Source organism: Symphalangus syndactylus, chromosome 21 (assembly GCF_028878055.3).
Source record: "Symphalangus syndactylus isolate Jambi chromosome 21, NHGRI_mSymSyn1-v2.1_pri, whole genome shotgun sequence".
Lineage (NCBI taxonomy): Eukaryota > Metazoa > Chordata > Mammalia > Primates > Hylobatidae > Symphalangus > Symphalangus syndactylus.
The window spans coordinates 63,596,464-63,616,542 of record NC_072443.2 but is presented as its reverse complement, the minus strand read 5'-3'; the positions used below and the strand labels follow the sequence as shown (position 1 = coordinate 63,616,542).

At 39.3% G+C, this 20,079-nt stretch overlaps 1 long non-coding RNA gene across 3 annotated transcripts in view; it reads right to left on the bottom strand.

The window, feature by feature from the left end:
• Window positions 1-19,707, bottom strand: part of LOC129471348 (uncharacterized) — a 54,874-nt gene extending 35,167 nt beyond the window's left edge. For all 3 annotated transcript variants that reach the window (XR_010118656.1, XR_008653560.2, XR_008653561.2), the window contains exon 1: window positions 19,574-19,707. This is a non-coding gene — a long non-coding RNA (uncharacterized lncRNA). The remainder of the gene's footprint in view (window positions 1-19,573) is intronic.
• Window positions 19,708-20,079: the final 372 nt, after the last annotated feature.

Below are 20,079 nucleotides of genomic sequence, written 5' to 3'. Positions count from 1 at the left end.
TAGTTTGCTTTCAAGTTCATGTTCCTTATTCATTGTTCTTCATTCAGCCAATTTTTTTTTATTTGGTTGCACTTTCTGGAAATGAATTGCTTGATTTTGCTCCTGTAAAACGTGCTCTTTCACTGTGTTTCACTGAGTACTTCCTAATATAAATTATAAAGCAAGCATACTTTATCTGTGGATGCTAATCAATAACTCTGTCTTTACAGCAGCAAATACAAAGCTGTTTGTCTCCCAAGTCCCATCCAGTTCATTGGAAAGTTCTGCATTGACATGCCATGTGCTAGTGGGAAATTATTAAGATCTCTAGAGTAAATTAAGAAAATAACCTGTTAAAAATTCAATTGTAGATCTCTGTATACTCCTACTATAGACAGCTTGGATAAAGCCTTAATGGGCAATGGCCTGAAAGTTTCTGATAGTTATTTTAAGGCTAATAATGAGACCCTTAGCCTGACTTTTGAGCAGCATGGAGGGAAATTTACTCCTTCAAAACTATTAGAAGCATAACTACATACATATAGAAGTAGAGTTGGGTTTTTGCCAAAACACTTTTTTTTTTTTTTTTTTTTTTACAGATTTTGATAACATATGTGCTTGTTAGAAGACAAATTATATGACAGTAAAAGTCACCTTTACATAAGACAAAATATAATAACAAAGGACTCTTATTGAAGGCTCTTGAGACACTGTACAGCAGAAGTGAAACTTACTTTAAATAAGATAAGAAATTGAGCCCTAAAGAAGTAAAGTAACTTGTCCAAGGACTCAGCTCCAGAATAAATAAAGATATCCTGACTAAGCAAAATACAGAGAGCTCTTCCCACTTGCTATCTCCCTTCCAGAATGGGGATATCAGTAATCAGTTTCCCACAGCAGTTCTCCCTTTACACAAAGCACTCATGCAGAACTTTATTTTGTCCTACATGTGGAACAATGCAGATCGATTTGTTTTTTCTTTTCAAATCTCTTTCATGAGATGATGGATCTACACATTAGAAAGTACTGACTCTGAATTTTTTGTCAAGACCGAAAACTTTGTGGCAAAGATAAGCAGCGAGTGAGCTCCTAAAGTCTTTATCTTTCACAACTACAAATCTCTTGTATATAGCTCTTACATAACTGCATTTTTCAAAGGGAGAATCCATCCTCGGCCCAATCAAGGTGGCTTCTACCTAGGGAGAATGCGCAGGTGCACACTGGTGTCCTCTCCTACCACAGAAGTCAGTGTTCATTGGCAAACTCTGCCTTGGTCTTGTTCCTTACACTAATAATTTAACAATCAACTAGAATGTTGGAAAACCCCCATAAAGATTTCAATTTTACAGAAAGTACCCAAAATTCCACTAGTTTTGCATCACAAAGTAGTGGTTGAAGTAAAGTTTTGAGTAAAACGCCGTGTGTGTGGTTTTTGTGGGTGGTTGCAGCTCTGAACAACGTTTAGGCCTCATCAATTATCTGACAGGAGAGAGTATGATGGCAATTTATAATAAGATTATTATAATTATCATACACATTTTTCCATCTTTGGTATCATATGCCACGTTAAGCAACTCTTACAACCTAGAGGCCAATTCAGAAGCATAACAAGCCTTCAGGTCTGGAACCAAAAAAGTCTACCAAAATCAAGAAAATAAAAAGGTAGACCACTGGTGGGTTTTTACATTTGGTCAACTCAGACAATGCCATGGAGTCTCCAGCTGCTGGCATTTTAAACTCATTTGGTAAAACAAGTCTGTAGCTTACTAGGGCACAACATTAAAAAAAAAAAAATTACCAAAGGAACATCTTAAAATACTTTAAGGTCATGACAAACCAGTGTGAAAGAGAATCCTAACACCTAGAAGCGAAACTGCATCATCCACCCAGCTTGGAGAGAAAAAAGAAAGCCAAAAACCACTATAGAATAAGAATGCAGAGTTTGAGAAAACCCCTAAGGTGAATTCTGAACAACAACACAAAGAGTCCAACAACATAAGAAGTGCATACTGTATGCAAGAACCACTAATGGAAAGAGTTTGCCAGCACATTTATAATGACCTCACAGTAGATGGTTGGTCCCAGGTAAATGGAACTTTAAACAATCCAGGAATTTAACCTATTTACTCCTGAGCATAAGTCACATACTTACCACCTATGGTATCTCATAAAGTCTTGTGAGAAGCTTTTTGTAAATGTTCTCTGCAGAAAAGCAATTAGGGTTTGGTATAAAACTGGGACAAGGAGACCTGAACCACACAAGGCTTAGGTGCTAGGTCTGTGTCAGAGACCACACGACAACATGGTGGAATGGAAAGAACATGGGCCTCGAGGTGGATAAGAATTCTAATACCATTTCTGTCACTGAAATGTTATAACTTGGAGCAAGTTACTAACGATTTTAATGTGCAGTTCCCCCCTTCTCAAGAGTAGAGATGCTACCATGTACTTCTTTGGGCAGTAATGGGCATCAAGAAAGATAATCTATACCAAGAGTCTGGCATATACCTGATACATTACTTCCCATTCCTTCGCAACATAACCATTTCCTTTTTTTTCATACCTATCCACAATCTCAGCTAACTATTGCACGACCGAAAGCTTCTTTCTGTTCCCACTAAATGGGTCTGATGTTATTACTGTGGGATCCTAAATCTACATGTCTTAACATGACATATTTGGGCCACATCCAGTCATTTAAAAAACTTTTATCTTTCTATCCAAATTATGTTTTAACTATCAATTTGAACTGAATAAATTCATAAAGAAACCTCTCATACAGCTTATGACTTCCAGATAACTATTCTCATATTTTTTAGCAGTGCTGGATTCAAATCTGACTTCTTTTTTTAAAATAAATCTTGGGCCAGGCACAATGGCTCACGCCTGTAATCTCAACACTTTGGGAGGCCAAAGTGGATGGATCACCTGAGATCAGGAGTTCGAGACCAGCCTGGCTAACATGACGAAACTCCGTCTCTACTAAAAATACAAAAATTAGCCAGGTGTGGTGGCACACGCCTTTAGTCCCAGCTACTCAGGAGGCTGAGACAGGAGAATCACTTGAACTCGGGAGGCAGAGGTTGCAGTGAGCCAAGATTGTGCCCCTATACTCCTGCCTAGGCGACAGAGTGAGATTCCATCTCTAAATAAATAAATAAAATAAATCTCTACAGAAAAAATGTTTTACCTTAGGAATGACAATATATTTCCTTAGTTTGTGAAGTGCCTTCACTTACATTCTCATTTAAACCTCCCAGTCTTGTCAAGTAGATATTATCCCTGATGTCTGAATGGTCCCAAGTTGCACTATCTTTAATATTCAAATACAAATTCTACACCACATCTCACTACCTATAGAAGACCCAGAGTCTCCTTAATAATTTCTTTCTGAGAAGGATCCTGAGAAGGAGCAGAGACCCTACCTTGGGGGCCCGTGAGCCCCTCCGCAACCCAAGCATGAAAATAAAGGAAAATCTTGAATTCCTTCAAGGGCAATTCCAGGCACCTAGCTAGCCCTGAGAAGCAAATAAGCAACTTGTTAAGCAATAAAGTAATATAATAGCACGGTCAGCGCAGTGGCTCATGATTTGGGAGGCTGAGGCAGGTAGACTGCTTGAGCCCAGGAGTTCAAGACCAGCCTGGGCAACATGGCAAAACCCCATCTCTACAAAATATACAAAAATTAGCCAGGCGTGGTGGCACACACCCGTAGTCCCAGCTACTCAGGAGGCTGAAAGTAGGAGGATCTCCTGAGGCCAGGGAGGTCAAAAATAATAAAATAAAATAAAAAAATAAAATAAAATAATAGTAGCTTAAAACAATAGCCAAGGAAGTCATGAGATGTTTGGTTCCCTAAAGAAACTATAGATAGTATCTTAACATATGTCCTTGAGTTGTTTTTCAAAAACCCAGACCACTACCAAAGGAAAAATGCTGTCAGCTGGCAGGTAAACCTCAGATAAGGGGGAACTGAGGACAGAACTCTGACCACTGTTCTTTGTTCTAAATTTCTTCTTGAAGGGCCTGGAGGAAGTTATTGCCCACAGGCCAGAGCTAACATTCTTTTCTGCTGACCTCAAATTTTTCTACAAAGCTTCACCTCCTTAAACAATTGCACATTAGAAAATATCTCTGAATCCACCTATGATCTGTGGGCTGTACCCTTCCACACCTACTCCACTTTGAGATATCCCACCTTTTTAGGTTTAAACCAATATGTAGCCTCATGTATTGATTTATGACTTTGCCTGTAACCTCTGCCAAGCTGCCTTTAAAAACCCTTACCTGTGTAAGCCATCTGGGAGTTCAGGTCTTAAGCATGAGCTCCCTGATCCTCCTTGCTTGGTGCCCTGCAATAAATGCCTCACTTTCTCTCCCTGCAATCCCGATGTCAGTGTGTGGCTTTGCTGCTCTGGGTGGGCAGACCCAAGTTCAGTAAGTAACCATTCTAAGGAGGGTGTTTACACCTTCTTCATGATCCCTTGTCACTGTTTCATCCTAAATCCTGATTCCAACCCAATTATCTGTTCCTTCTCATCATCTCCCCTCTCTTTATTTCACTAGTGTGGACACAGCTGTCTCTCCTTCCTGTCCCCAAAGCACCACTATCATCTGGGCTTTGTGAAGAACAGATCTTTAGTGGAAGAAGATTACAATAAGGAATAGGAAACAATTTAAAATTGAGAATCAGCCATTAAAGCTCCCTCTTCCTTTTCACTCATGGGAGGAGCAACTTCTCTTCTCAGCCTGTTGGCAGGCAAGCGTCTACTTTTTCTTTCCCACTTGCCTAAACAAACAAAAGCAAAACAAAACAACAGCAAAAAAAAAACCTTCCTTCCAGCCTCAAGTGAAAACCAAAAATTCTTGTTTCTTTACTATGCAGAGCAATTTTAGCCCTCAGTTCCCAGTCATTCCTCTCTAGATTAGGCCTTTACCTTGGCCTAAAAAAAAAAAAGGCTATAATTCTGTCATCCTTAGCTTCTACTTACAGGGCAAACTGGCTGCTAAAATAGCATTTTTTCTGATACATCCCTATTTTACGGAACAAGAAATGTCTTTAGAAAGTTGAAGTAATTTGGGCCGGGCACAGTGGCTTATGCCTATAATCCCAGCACTTTGGGAGGCCGAGGCAGGTGGATCACCTGAGGTTAGGAGTTCGAGACCAGCCTGACCAACATGGAGAAACCCTGTCTCTACTAAAAATACAAAATTAGCCAGGATTACAGGATTACATGCCTGTAATCCCAGCTACTCGGGAGGCTGAGGCAGGAGAATCACTTGAACCCAGGGGGCGGAGGTTACGGTGAGCCGAGATCATGCCATTGCACTCCAGCCTGGGCAACAAGAGCGAAACTCCATCTCAAAAAAAAAAAGAAAGTTGAAGTGATTTGACCAAACCAGAACACCAGACCTGGGATTCAAAGCCAGATCATCTGACCTCATGTATATTCCTCAGTATCCCAGTGCTTCACTATGTGAGGTGCCATCCAGCTATGTTCCTGTGTCTGCACCTCTACCTGCCCACCTTGCCTGGAGGAGATGTGTAAGGTATCAGAGTTCTAAGAGATGCAAAGAAAAGTCAGAGTTCTTAAAGGCAAAAGCTGCAACTAGTTCATTTCTGTATTGTTAGTACCTAGCACAATTCCTCCCAAACAATGAGGGTCAATGCCTTTGAGGGGTAAAAAAAAGATTATTTTTGAAACTTCACTTAATCTGCTTGTTTTGGAGCCAAGGGCAAGGAGGAGTCTTTCATTAAGGAAGGAATATCTAGCAGTGGCCCAAAAAGAAGGTGCATATAGAACTGAACCTCAGGCAGTCACTACTCTTTTTGCTGCTAACTGACCATTCAATCCTATAAACTAACAATTAATCATAACGCCTCTGGCTCCAGTAACCCTGGTTCACAACATTCTCCAATTTGCTCCCTCTAACCAGGGGATCCCAATCTCTCTCTTCCTCCTTCTTTCAATTCTTATAACAAAGCTGTGATTTAGCATGGTCTCTATGAATGTGTAAATTCAGACCCACATATACTTTCATACTCCTCTCTCCACCCGACTCCCTTATCTAACAATGCTAAAAGATAATCCCTCAACAATCCAGGTAGTATTATGGCAGTTCTCATTATACCTGAAGAGACAGAGCACATTTAAGTAGCCTAAAGAAATTATGGCCATTTTCAATAACAAATAATTATGGTTCATTTATACATAAACCATATGTAAATCACTTGAGTTAGTCTCCCAACCAGATTTAACAAATTTTAGTATTTCTGCTAATACTAGAAATTTCATAATGGGCCAAAGGACTTGGGGGTGGATGGAAGTGTTTAATAGCTCTTTTTGTACCACTCTATAGTATTTTAAACTGAAACTCTGACATGCTTCAGATCTGTGTCCCCACCTAAATCTCATGTAGAACTGTAATCCCTATTGTTGAAAGTGGAGTCTGGTGGGAGGTGACTGGATCATGGGGGCGGAGTTCTCATGAAGGGTTTAGCACCATCCCTCCTTGATACTGTAGAGTGAGTGAGTTCTCATGAGATCTGGTTGTTTAAAAGTGTGCAGCACCTCCTGCACCCTCTCTTCCTTCTACACCAGCCATTTGAAGTGCTGGCCCACTGTTTTCCCTCCGCCATGACTAAGTTTCCTGAGGCTTCGAGGCCCAGAAGTGGAGCAGATGACACCATGCTTCCTGTACAGACTGCAGAACTGTGAGCCAATTAAACCTTTTTTTCTATAAATTACCCAGTCTCAGGCATTTTTTTATGGCAATGTGAGAATGGACTAATATAAATTCTCATAATTACGGGTAGAGTACAGTACAACCACTTTGAAAAACAATTGAAGTTAAAAAAAAAATAAACACACCTACTAAAAAATCCAGAAATCCTACTACCAAGTATTAATCCAAAAGAAATGAAAATATATGTCTATACAAAAACCTATGTGCAAATTATAAACAGCTTTATCAATATCACCTCAAACTGGAAACAAACCAAATGTCCATCAACTAGTAAATGAATAAACAAATGGTGGTGCAAACATACAATGGCAATTGTGTGCAGGTGGCCCACAGCCCACATACCCCGGACTGCTAATGTTTGGGTTGACTCACGGTACCTTTACCCTTTTCAGCACATTCAGTGTGCACATTTTTTGAACTAAGTATTTCACAGAGTTGGGCAGGAGGGCAAGGGTCAAAAACCTGCTCACTAGAGAGCAAGGTAGCACTGGCAGTGAAACTTAAAATGATTTGTGCTCCTGATTTAAATAAAAATAATCAGTTGCCTGTGTTTTAGAACTTCCAAATGGAACAGTCCTGTAGGTATGCTGCACTAGTTTCCCACTGTTGCTGTAACAAATTACCAAAAACTTAAAGGCTTAAAACAACACAAATTTACTATCTTACAGTTCTGCTTGTCCACATTCCTTCTGAAGGCACTAGGGGAGAATCCATTTTCTTGCCTTTTTCAGGTTCAAGAAGCTGCCTCCATTCCTTGGCTTGTGGCCTGACCCCATCTTCAAAGAGAGGAATGGCCAGTTGAGCCATTTACACATTGCATCATTCTGACTCTGACTCTCCTGCCTTCCTCTTTCATTTATTAGGACACTTGTGATTCCATTGGTCCAACCTGCATAATCCAGGAAATCTCCCCATCTCAAAATCCTTAATCACGTCTTCAATTTCCCTTTTGCCATGTAAGGCAACATATTCACAGGGTTTGCGGATTAGGACATGAATATCTTTAAGGGGGCCGCTATTCTGCCTACCACATTTGCTTAGGCGAAATCTAGACAGGTTAAAGACAAGAAAAACAAATCACATATTTCTTTTCAACTCTGACGGATTTGAATACAATTAGGAAGGTCACATTTTCTCATGGTCCAAACAGGCTGAACAAGCCAGTTTATTAACATGATCGTATACACTGATAAAGCTATAAATGATTGCCCAAGAGCCTGTTGCTTCCTTTTACATTCAATATTGCTATTCTTGGACAACCAGAAACAACTATAAAAAGATGTTTGCTTTTTTAGACACACACACATACACACACACACACACACCCAATTAGAGACTTTCTTCCTCAGGTTTTATTTGCTAGGATTTGCACTTTAAAATTAAGATCCAGTGAAGTACAAAGAAAATAAAAGTAGATCATAAACTTCTCAACCAGATAATCTTTATTGATTTTTTAAAAATGGAGCATACCTTTATAAGGTTAGAAAAGTTGTAAGTTACCAACGTAATAGAGCCAAAAAAAGAAAAAAGATTAGAAAAATTAAATGATATGCCATCCATATTTCTTTGATGAAGTGTCTGTACAAATTTTTTTGCCCACTTTTTACTTTCTTTTGTTATTAAAATGTTTAGGACTTCTCAGACTATGATTATGTTATTAAATTTTAAATTTTGAAACTTATGCTTTTTATATTCTGGTTGCCAGTTCTATACTAAATATATGTTTTGCAATTTTTTTTTCCTCGTCTGTGGCTTGTCATTTTCTTAGCAAAGGTTGTTTTTGTTTGTTTTTTGTTTGTTTTTTTTTTTTAGATGAGTCTCCCTGTGTTGCCCAGGCTGATCTCCAACTCTTGCGCTCAAGCAATCCTCCCACCTTGGCCTCCCAAAGTGCTGGGATTACAGGTATGAGCCACCACACCCGGCCAGCAGAGCTTTTTGAAGAATGAAGGTTTTAATTTTGATGAAACCCAATTTATCAATTATTTTGCTTCTATGGTTCATATTGCCTCCTAAGAAATCTTTGCCTAAGATTCCAAAGATTTTCTCCTGTTTTCTTCTAGAACAGCATTGTACAATATAACTTTCTGTTATGGCAGAAATGTTCTATAATCTGTGCTCACCAATACACTGGGTATAGCTAGCCAGATGTGACTTCTGAGAACTTGATATGTTGCTGCAACAACTGAGGAGCTGAATTTTTAAATTTTATTTTGTTTTAATTAGTTTAAATAGCCACATGTGGCCACCATAATGGGCCAGGAAGTTCTAGCAGTGTTATAGTTTTAGGTTTTACATTTTGGTCTATGATACATTTTTACTTAATTTTTATAGATGTACAAGGTATGTGTCAAGGTTATTTTTTTTTTAAAAAATATGGACACCTAATTCCTCCAGCACCATTCTGTATGAAGACTATCCTTTCTCCAATGAGTTAATTGGCACCTTAGTCAAAAATATCAATTGACCATGTTGGTGTGGGTCTATTTCTGGACTCTATGCTGTTCCATGGACCTATATGTCTAACCCTTCATCAACTGAACATATAGTCAACTGATATTTAAAAAGAGTGACAAGAATAAACAATGGGGAAAGGATAGTCCCTTTAACAAATGGTATTGGGAAAACTGGATAGTCGCATGCAGAAGAATAAAACCGGGCGCTTATCTTGTACCACACACAAAAATCAACTCACCAGCCTGGGCAATATAGCAAGACTCCATCTCTACAAAAAAAAAAATAAATATTGAGCAAGGGAGTTTGAGGTTGCCGTGGGCTATGACTGCACCACTGTATTCTAGCCTGGATGACAGAGTGAGACCCTGTCTCAAAAAAAAGAAAAAAGAAAAAAAGAAAAGAAAAAACCAACACAAAATGGATTAAAGACGTAAATGTAATACCTAAAACTATAAAACTTCTAGAATACAGGAAACCTTCATGGCATTGGTCACGGCAATGACTTATTGAATATGACACCAAAAACATAGGCAACGAATGCAAAAATAGACAAGTGGTACTGCATCAAACCTCTGTACACCAAAGAAAATAATCAACACAGTGAAAAGGCAACCTACAGAATGGGAGAAAATATTTGTAAACCAAAAAATCTGATAAGAGATTAATATTAAAAATATATAAGGAGTTCTTATAATTCAATAGCAAAAGAACCAACCAAACAAAAATAACATAATCTTAAAATGAGCAAAAGCAGGCGCAGTGGTTCACGCTGACAATCCCAGCACTCTGGGAGGCCAAAGCAGTAGGATTACTTGAGCCCAGGAGTTCCAGACTAGCCTGGGCAACATAGCAAAACTCAGTCTCTACAAAAAAAATACAAAAATTAGTCAGGCGCAGGAGCACGCACCTGTAGTCCCAGCTACTTGGGAGGCTGACATGGGAGGATCACTTGAGCCCAGGAGGTCAAGGCTGCAGTGAGCTGTGATTGTGCTACTGCACAACAGGCTGGGCGACAGAACAAGACCCTGTCTCAAAAAATAAAAACTCAAAAAAAAAATTTTAATGGGCAAAAGACTTGAATAGACATTTTTCCAAAGAATTCATACAAATGGCCAACAGGTATATGAAAAGATGCTCAACATTGCTAACCATCATGGAAATACAAATCAAAACCACATGAGATATCACCTCGCACCTGTTAGGATGGCTATTATTTGAAAGCAACAACAACAATAACAAAACCCAGGATATAACAAGGGATGGTGGGGATGTAGAGAAATGAGAGCGCCTGTGCCCTGTTGGTGGAAATGTAAAATGATACAGCTGCTATTGAGCATAGCATAATTTTCCTAAAAAATTAAAAATAGAGCTACCATATGATCTAGCAATCTCATTTCTGGGTAATTATCTAAAAGAATTAAAATAAGATATCTGCATTCCCATGTTAACTGTAGCATTGTTCACAACAGCCAGGAGGTAGAAACAACCTTAATGTCCACTGGTGGATGAATAAAGAAAAGGTGATGTGTGTATATAATGGAATATTATTCAGCCTAAAAAGGAAGAAAATCCTGTCACATGCTACAACATGGATGAACCTTGAGGACATTATACTAAGTGAAATACGCTAGTCACAGAAGGACAAATATTGCATGATTCTTCGTACAGGAATTACACAAAATAAACTCATGGAAGCAGAAAGTAGAATAGTGGTTGCCAAGGGCAGCAGGTAGGGGAAAAGGGGAGTTGCTATTCAGTGGGTGTATAGTTTCAGTCACACAAAATGAAAAATTATAGAGATCTGCTGTACAACTTTGTGCTCATAGTTAACAATACTGTACACTTAAAAATTTGTTAAGAGGGTAGAGCTCACTTTTTTAACCATAAAATTTTAAAAATCATTTTGTCTTGATTTTTGTAACTTTATAGCAAGTCTTGAAATCAGGTAGTGTGGATGATCCAACGTTTTCTTTGTCAAAATTGTTTTGGCTATTCTAGGTTCTTTACTTCTCTATATAAATTTTAGAAATAGCCTGTCAATTTCCACAAAGAAGACTGCTGAGATTGTGACTGCAATTGCGTTGTATCTGTCAATTTGCGAAGACTGGCATTTTGACAATAGTGAGAATCCTAATCCATGAATTCAGTAAATTTTACCACTAGTTTAGGTCTTGATTTCTCTCATCAATGTATGTCAGTTTTTGGCATGCAAATCTTATACATGTTCTGTTAGATTTATTCCTAGGTATTTGTAAATCAGATGCTATTGTAAATACACTCTAAAAAGTTTTCACATTCAAAATATTTGCTGTTAGTATAAAAAAGTATAGTTCATTTTCATATACTGACCTTGCATCCTGTGGGCTTGCTAAACTCACCTACTAGATCCAGTAGATTGTCTCACAAAAAAAAAAAAAAAAAAAAAAAAAAAAAAAAAAAGAATCTCACTCTGTCACCCAGGCTGGAGTGCAGTGGCACAATCTCGGCTCACTATAAGCTCCGCCTCCTGGGTTCACGCCATTCTCCTGCCTCAGCCTCTGGAGTAGCTGGGACTACAGGTGCCCACCACCAAGCCCAGCTAATTTTTTGTATTTTTATTACAGACAGGTTTCACCATGTTAGCCAGGATGGTCTTGATCTCCTGACCTTGTGATCTGCCTGCCTTGGACTCCCAAAGTGCTGGGATTACAGGTGTGAGCCACCACACCCAGCTAGATCCAGTAGCTTTTTGTAAATTATTTGGATTTTCTTCATAGACAATCATGGTATCTACAAATGAAGGCATTTTTATTTCTTCCTTTCCAATCTGTATGCCTATTTCTTTTTCTTGCCTTATTACACTAGCTAGGATCTCCTGGACAATATTGAATAGGAGTGGGGAATGCCAACATTCTTGCTTTGTTCTTATCTTAGGCGGAAAGCATTTTATCTTTCTTTATGAAGTATGATGTTAGGTGTTTTCATAAATCCCCTTTACCAGGTGGAGGAAATTTCCTTCTATTCCTTGTTTTCTGAAAGTTTTATCAGGAATGAATGACAGATTTTTGTAAAATGCTTTTTCTGTATCTACTGAGAGAATCATATGCCTTTTTTCTTCTTTAGTCTGTTGAAATGGTAAATTACATTGATTGATTTATGAATATTGAACCAACTTTGCATTCTTGCAGTAAGGCTCATTTGGTCAGGATGTATTTTCTACTCTTTTTATATACTAGATTTTATTTGCTAATATTTTGTTTAACATTTTTATGTCTATATTCATGAGGGATACTGCCTTGTAGTTTTCTTATAAATTCTTTGCCTGGCTTTGATGTCAGGTAATGCGGGCCACATAAAATTGAAAAGTTTTCTCTCCTTTTCCTTCTGTTTTTCCAAGATAGGGTCTCACTCTGCCACCCAGGCCAGAGTGCAGTGTACAATCATAGCTTGCTGCAGCCTCTGTCTCCTGGGCTCAAGTGATCTTCCTGCCTCAGCCTGCTGAGTAGCTGGGACTACAAGCATGCACCACCACACCTGGCTATTTTTTCTTTTATTTTTAGTAGAGATGAAGTCTCATGATACATTGCCCAGGCTGGTCTCAAACTCCAGAGCTCAAGTGATCCTCCTGCCTTGGGCTCTCAAAAGGCTGGAATTACAGGCATGAGCCACAATGTCCAGCGTTCCTTCCTTTTTCTACGTCTGAAAAAGTCTGTATGAAAATGGTATTACTTCTTCCTTAAATGTTGTAGGATTTGCCAATGAAGCGATCAGATTTTTCCTGTGGGAAAGTTTTTACATTGCCTAGTACCTCTTAGGTAAGCTTTGAGTGTCTGTCAAGAAATGTGTCCATTTATCAAATTTATTGACATAAAATTGTTTATGATATTCTCTTATCATTTTAATGTCTGTAGGATCTATAGTGATAGCACCTTTTTCATTCTTGATATTAAAACTTATGTCTTCTCCACTTTTCCTTCCGATAAGTCTGGCTAGAGGTTCATTAATTTTGTCTTTCAAATACCAGCTTTTGGTTTTAGAATCTTTTTTAAAATTTCGTTTCTGCTCTTTATTATTTTCTAGTTTCTGCTTGTTTGGGATTTAATTTCCTCTTCTATTTTTAAACTTTTTAAGGTGAAGACTTACATCATTAATTGGAGGTCTTTTGTTTTATAATATAAGCATGCAATGCTATGTATTACCTTTTAAGCACTGCTTTAGCTTAGTTTCATACATTTTGATGTGTTATATTTTTATTGCCAGTCCATTCAAAATAGTTTTTAATTTCCTTATGCCTTCCTCTTTGACTTACAAGTTATTTAAAAGTGTGTTGTCTAATTTCCAAATACTTGAGAATTATGCAGATATTATCAATTTCTAGTTTAATTCTGTTGTGATTAGAGAACATATTTTATATTATTTCAATTCTTTACATTTGTTAAGGTTTTATGTCTCAGAATATCATCCAACTTGGTGAATTTCCCACATACATTTGAAAGGATGGTATTCTGCAGTTGTTGGCATGTTCTCTAAAACTTAATTGAATCAAATTGGTTGATAGGGCTGTTCAGGTTTTCTATATCCCTACTGATTTTCTGATTACTAGTTCCATGGATTACTGAAGCAGGAGCACTGACATCTCCAACTAAAATTGTTTGTCTATTTCACCTTTGGTTCTTTCAATTTTTTGTGTTAGGTCCATTCATATCTATGCTTGTTGTGCATTCTTCATGAATTTCTCTCTTATTCATTATGTAATGTCCTTCTTTTTTCCTAGTAACATTCTTTATTCTAAAGTCTACTTTGTCTAATATAGCCACTTCATCTTTCTTTTGATTAGTGCTTTGCATGGCATATCTTTCTCCGTCCTTTTACTAGTAATATCTATGTCTTTATATTTGAGGTGGGTTTCTTGCAGATAGCATATAGAGTTGGGTCTTGATTTTTTAACCCAATCTGACAATTCTTGCCATATTTTAAAAAACAAGTTAAAATTTCTCTCTACCTACTCTACCTTTTAAAAATTTGGATGTCTTTATATATTAGGCAACCCTTCAAGCCACTAGCCACTTCTATGTTCAATAATGTTTCCCTGTCCTAGAGGTTTCTTATAGATTTGTCATGCAAATTAAACATAATACCTTTATTCAAAAATAACTTAAAAGTATACTTGATATTTCTATTCTCCCAATCCTAATGAGACAGAAGCAAGTATTATACACCCAATAACTCCCCATATCTGTCTACAACTAAAATCTCCGAAGTCACTGTCAAACCCACTAAGCCAAAAGCCTATTTAATATCTTTGATGTTTCACAGGTACCTCTTACTCAACATGTCTAAAACTCAATTTGTTACCATCCCCTGTACATTCTTCCTTTCAAATTTATACCCGTTTTATGTCTCTCCTCTCAGTGAATAGTAGTACTATCCTGCCAATTGCCAAGTCAGAAATTCAGGAACCACCTTCTGTTCTCCCTCCATCCAACTAATCATCAAACCCCCATTAATTCTACTCCTATATATTTTTTCAAATATCTTACTTTTTCATTCCCCATCTTATCTGCAATGTTACTAGCCTTTTCAGCAACCATCATTTCTTACCTGGACTTCTACAAAAGTCTCTTAATGGTTGTTCCTCCTACTTGCAGTTTTGAAGCTCCCAGCACTTTTTTTTTTTTTTTTTTTTTTTTTTTGAGACAGAGTCTCGCTCTGTCGGCCAGGCTGGAGTGCAGTGGTGCAATCTCGGCTCACTGCAAGCTCCGCCTCCCGGGTTCACGCCATTCTCCTGCCTCAGCCTCTCCGAGTAGCTGGGACTACAGGCGCCCGCCACCATGCCCAGCTAATTTTTTGTATTTTTAGTAGAGACGGGGTTTCACCGTGGTCTCGATCTCCTGACCTCGTGATCCGCCCGCCTCGGCCTCCCAAAGTGCTGGGATTACAAGCGTGAGCCACCGCGCCCGGCCAGCTCCCAGCATTCTTGTACCCTACTCCCCAGAACTTCCACTCACAAAGTCCTTTGGCTCCTTCTTCTTATCTATCCTCTCTCATCACTGCCTCCTTGACTGAAGCCACTGCCCCAACACACACGTAAATCTATAATAATTAACACTGTACTTCCCAAGTCCTGGAACAACAGATGCTGTCTTTTGCATCATGTCTTTTCACTTGCTATTCCTTTATTTAGAACATCCACCTCCTCCTGTGTTCACTTAACTTTTACCTATCCTCCAGGTTTTAGTTAAGGTATCCTTTCTCCTGAGAAGCTTTACATAATACCCTAATCTAGATCATGTGCTCTTTATCTTTTAGCACTTAACACACTGAAATTATTTTTCTCTCTGTACCTCTTTCTAGATTGCAACCTCCATGAAAGCTGGGGCTGCTTTACTTGTTCATTTCATTTATCACTGTTCCCACTATTGTTAAATTCAGTAATCCTTATTACTTAGAAACAGGCACAAACCAGAACAAAGCAGTCAATGGCATAGTGTAATTTGGGTGTATTGACTGTCAGTGCACCACATTGACTATGGTTTCAGTCAAAAATATTCATCGCCCAACATGTTGACATTCTTATTACTGTGTAAGGCATTACAGGACTTGGACTCAGACGACCTTGGGCAATTCCTTTCAGCCTCTCTGAAGGTTTTTCTTCATTTCTTAAAGGGATTAACCAATACCTATACCAAAGTGATATAGGAGAAACAGATTATAGGAGATGAAGTGAAAGCATTTTGTAAATCAGACAATGATACTCCACATATACATATATGTATCCTTAACTAATCCACGGTGGCCAAAGTATAATGGCTTATTTTTATCCATCAGTGTTTTCCACTACTACTAATTTTCTACATTTTCAAATTTATTTTAATAAAGGACAGGATAAATACAAATTACCTTTCTTTTTCTTAAGTCTAAAACCCTTGTTTTAAAATCCTCATCATCCAATATCAATTTTATTAAAAGATTCTCAAATAGTTGCTGTGCATTAAAATAAAATTATTGATCCCTTTATCAAACAAAGGATCTGTTTTAAGTCCACACTAACATTGTCACATTTAGTTATTTCACTTGAAACAAAAAACAACAAAAATATTAGAGGAAACAAAAATTTCTCAATGAAATATTATAAATAGCCAGGATGTATCCCACAATTAAAAGGCACAACTTTTCAGGAAGATTCTTTTTTCTTAAAAAAAAAAAAAAAAGTAAAAACAATGCTATAAATTTCCAGAGGTGGAAGAGCATGTAAGAAACATTGTTTTATTCCCCATTATCCAAAAGAGTACAGTTGGCCTTTGAACGATGCAGGGGTTGGGGTGCCAGCCCACTGTGCAGTCGAAAATCCAAGTTTAACGTTTGACTCTGCGAAAAACTTAACTACTAACAGCCTACTGTTGACTGGAAGCCTTACCAATAACATGAACAGGTGATTAACATATAGTTTGTAGTGTTATATGTATTACACACAGTATTCTTACAATAAAGTAAGTGAGAGAAAAAATGTGATTAAGAAAAAACATAAGGAAAATACATTTATCGGTATGTATCTACCCCATAAGTTTACAAGATGAATTGTGTCTGAAATGGCGGGCAGCTGCAGCTGCAGACCTCCATACATATCAAGCAATTCAACTTTTTCTTCTAATGTCATGACTTTTCTCTGCTTCTTGGGAGCGCTTCCAGCATTGCATGGGTCCCATGGTGTTACGCAAGGTATTGCACTGAACACAACGAAAGTATTGCACTAAACACAGTATTGCACTAAACACAATGAAAAATACATGAGAACCTCAAAAGATCACTTTTTACTGTGATACACAATTTTCTGGAGAGATTGACTGCTCCTGCAGAGATGATTAGCATCACATGACATTTTAAGTGGATATGCACAACACTTGAGCTCATGGCAATAGCAGCAGGAGGTGGCTACAAAATTACAATACAGTATGTACTACAGTTAGTTTTATGCAGTTACGATTTAATACTGTATCTTTGTTGTTTATATTTCTCTCAACTACAAATGGTGCCATGTAGTCTGTTTGTATGCATGTTTTAATAAATTTTACATTTTTATAATAGATTTGTGTATATTTTACAGTAAATGATAAAATAGACTAGTATCTACACATATGTTCTGCATTCATGATATACCTAAGTTTCTCTTAATTTTTTCAGTATTTCTAGGCTACTTGGTTCATCTGTTTTTTCAAATTGTCACAAATGTCCAAAAATTTTTCTTACACTTTGAAAAAATTATTTCAATTATTAGAAATAATTTTTTGAATTTTTTTCAAATTACTGAAAAAAATCCACCCGTAAGTGGACCCGCGTAGTTCAAACCCATGTTGCTCAAGGGTCAACTGTAAAATGAAATCATGAATATAAATGGTATATTTAAATAGTAAATATAAATGGTACAATCGCAATAAATGTTTATTATGATCGCTGTAGTTATACTACGTTAAATAATGTATGTTGAACTGAAATAGTAAGACCAAGGACAACTAACTCGTTTATGCCAGTTTCAAAAATCTGGACCGTTAGTAGCTAAACTCTGCAACTGTTCAAAATATTAAAATGAAAAACTGGTTAAATGGAAAAGTCAAACCCTGGATTCCCTCATATGTGTATTTTTCCCCTGTGGATCTCATCTGACTGGACCTCATATGCTTTCAATAATTTATTTGTAAATTATAATTCATACATAACATCGGTCAAATGGCTGCTTTTCCAACAAGGAGCTATGTGTGGGCCAATCACTGACTTTAGCAAACATCTGACAGTTAATCAAGGGGGTCAGGATCAATCGGCTATTTGTACATATTTTAGATGTACGGCATCGCATACTGCGTGCGGTCACGAAAGGCTCACACAAAGCTAGTCACATCCTGGCAAAACATGTTGTGTGATAAACAGGCCAGAAACAGAAACTACCAGTGGCACTTAAGAGCAAACTCCAGCTGAGTTTCTTTATCCCTAATCCCAGTTTCAGCTGCAGGTTTTTTCCAGAAAGAACAGTAGTTTGATTTACTCAACACTCTGTAGAAGTCAGGGCGTGGTTATCCTCTAAATAATATTACAAATGGATTTTCTCCGAACTCCTGTAGCAACAGGATCTGACAGTGGTTACTGGTAGGAAAAGGTGAAATTAAGATCAAAATAAACGTCTACAAAAAATAACAGCTTTTAAGGACCACCTAGAGACAATGGAGGTAGGGGTATTTTTGAGACCAAAAAGAGTGTAACACAGCACAGAACATGAATACTTTTCAAGCTTTCAACACAGTTAACAACTGAAGAGTATCTGGTTTTGCCAGCTCTATTACTGTTTTGTCCCATGTTATTCCAATACACTACTAACCTCCACAAATACAGATCAATCACGTTTCCTTCTTGATCATTAGAAAAGGACTAATCGTAAATTTAGAAAAAATAATCAATGAAATGCTTCCTTTATCTTTTCTAAAACATTAAACTAGAAAGATTTGCAAAGTAAGACCGTGCAGCTTTTTCTACGGCAGGGATCAATGGGAGTGTACTTAATAAATGAATAACTGCATTCCTTCTCCCTGGCCAGCCGACAGAGTGGAAATCGACCTCTGTTCGGCGGGCATGCACAGCCGGCTGGCATGGTGTCTGCGTTCCCCTCCTATGAAAGTATCAGCTCTAGTTACACGCCCTGTGCGCGGCCTGAAGCCTGTAGCCGGATTACGAGCCCACTATGAGCCAGGGACTAAAGGTGACACAGATTTCACCTCTTTTCATTACATTTGAAGGAAGTTCTGTGCCCTGATGAGGAAACTGGGGCCAAGCTTGCATAGGCAGTGCGGCCGAGTCAGCCCTGCAGCCCCCAAGCTAGGGCACGAACCCACCGCAGTTGCTTGCAGCAGGCACCGGCTCCGAGAGCAAAGGCGTTACTGGGCACCTAAATATCCACTAGGCAGGTAGTGACTGCAACATCAACTCTCTTCTTCTTGGCCTCTCAGGCCGCAAGCCCTCAAGAAAAGGGAAAACCGAGGCGCGAGCCCAGTGACTTTCCAAAGGTCACAGCTGGTAGCAGGCCGAGGAGGGCCTCGAGGCCTGGTCCTTGCGACCCTCAACGACCATCTGTAATAATGCCCAGAGCCTCTGCCAGGATTCCCCGGCCCTAGCTTCCCGCGGCCTTTGAGGGGAAAGGGCCAGGGCCTAGACGTTCCCCTCCCGCGTGGTTTTCCCGTCAGCAGCTTTCGTCGGCAAGGGAAAGCGGCGGCCCCACCCGCAGACAGCTGCGAGGCACCACGCCAAGCGTATGCGCCTGTTCCCAGGCACTCCCTCCCTCGCCTTCACCCTTTTGCCACCTCCGCCCTCGACCCAGCCCCGCCGTGCGCCTGCGCGCCCCGGCCCGTGGGCCAGCGGGCAGTCTACTCACGTGGGCCTCCGCATGGCCCAGCGCCGCCAAGGGCAAGGCGGGGCCTCGAGATCGCCCCGCCCCCTCCGTGCCCCGCCTCCTGGAGGGAGCGCGGGACCCTCGGCTGGCGCGGGCACTTCCCCGCCCAGCCCGGGGCGCCGGCTTCGCCGCGTGCGCGTGCGCGTGCGCGTGGTGGGGTTTTGGCCGGGGGCGGGATGTGGTCGAGGCCGCCGAGGCCGCAAACTCTAGTGGGAAGGCGGCGTGCTGCGGCCGGCTTCGGTGGAGGAGGGGGCGTTTCCCCAGAAAAGGAAGGAAGTGGGTGTCACGGGCCTCAATACGGCCCCTTGGGCGTCTTGAGTGGGAAATCACAAGATACTGCTCCAGATTTTCCCATTTTATGGCTAAATCCAAATGACTCGGACCCCCTGCCCCATCATGTCAGGAACTTCAGCAGTTCCTTCCACCAAAGCTCAACTATTGCAAGCGCTGTGGTAATCATGAGCATTATCTATGAAGCTGCTGCTGTG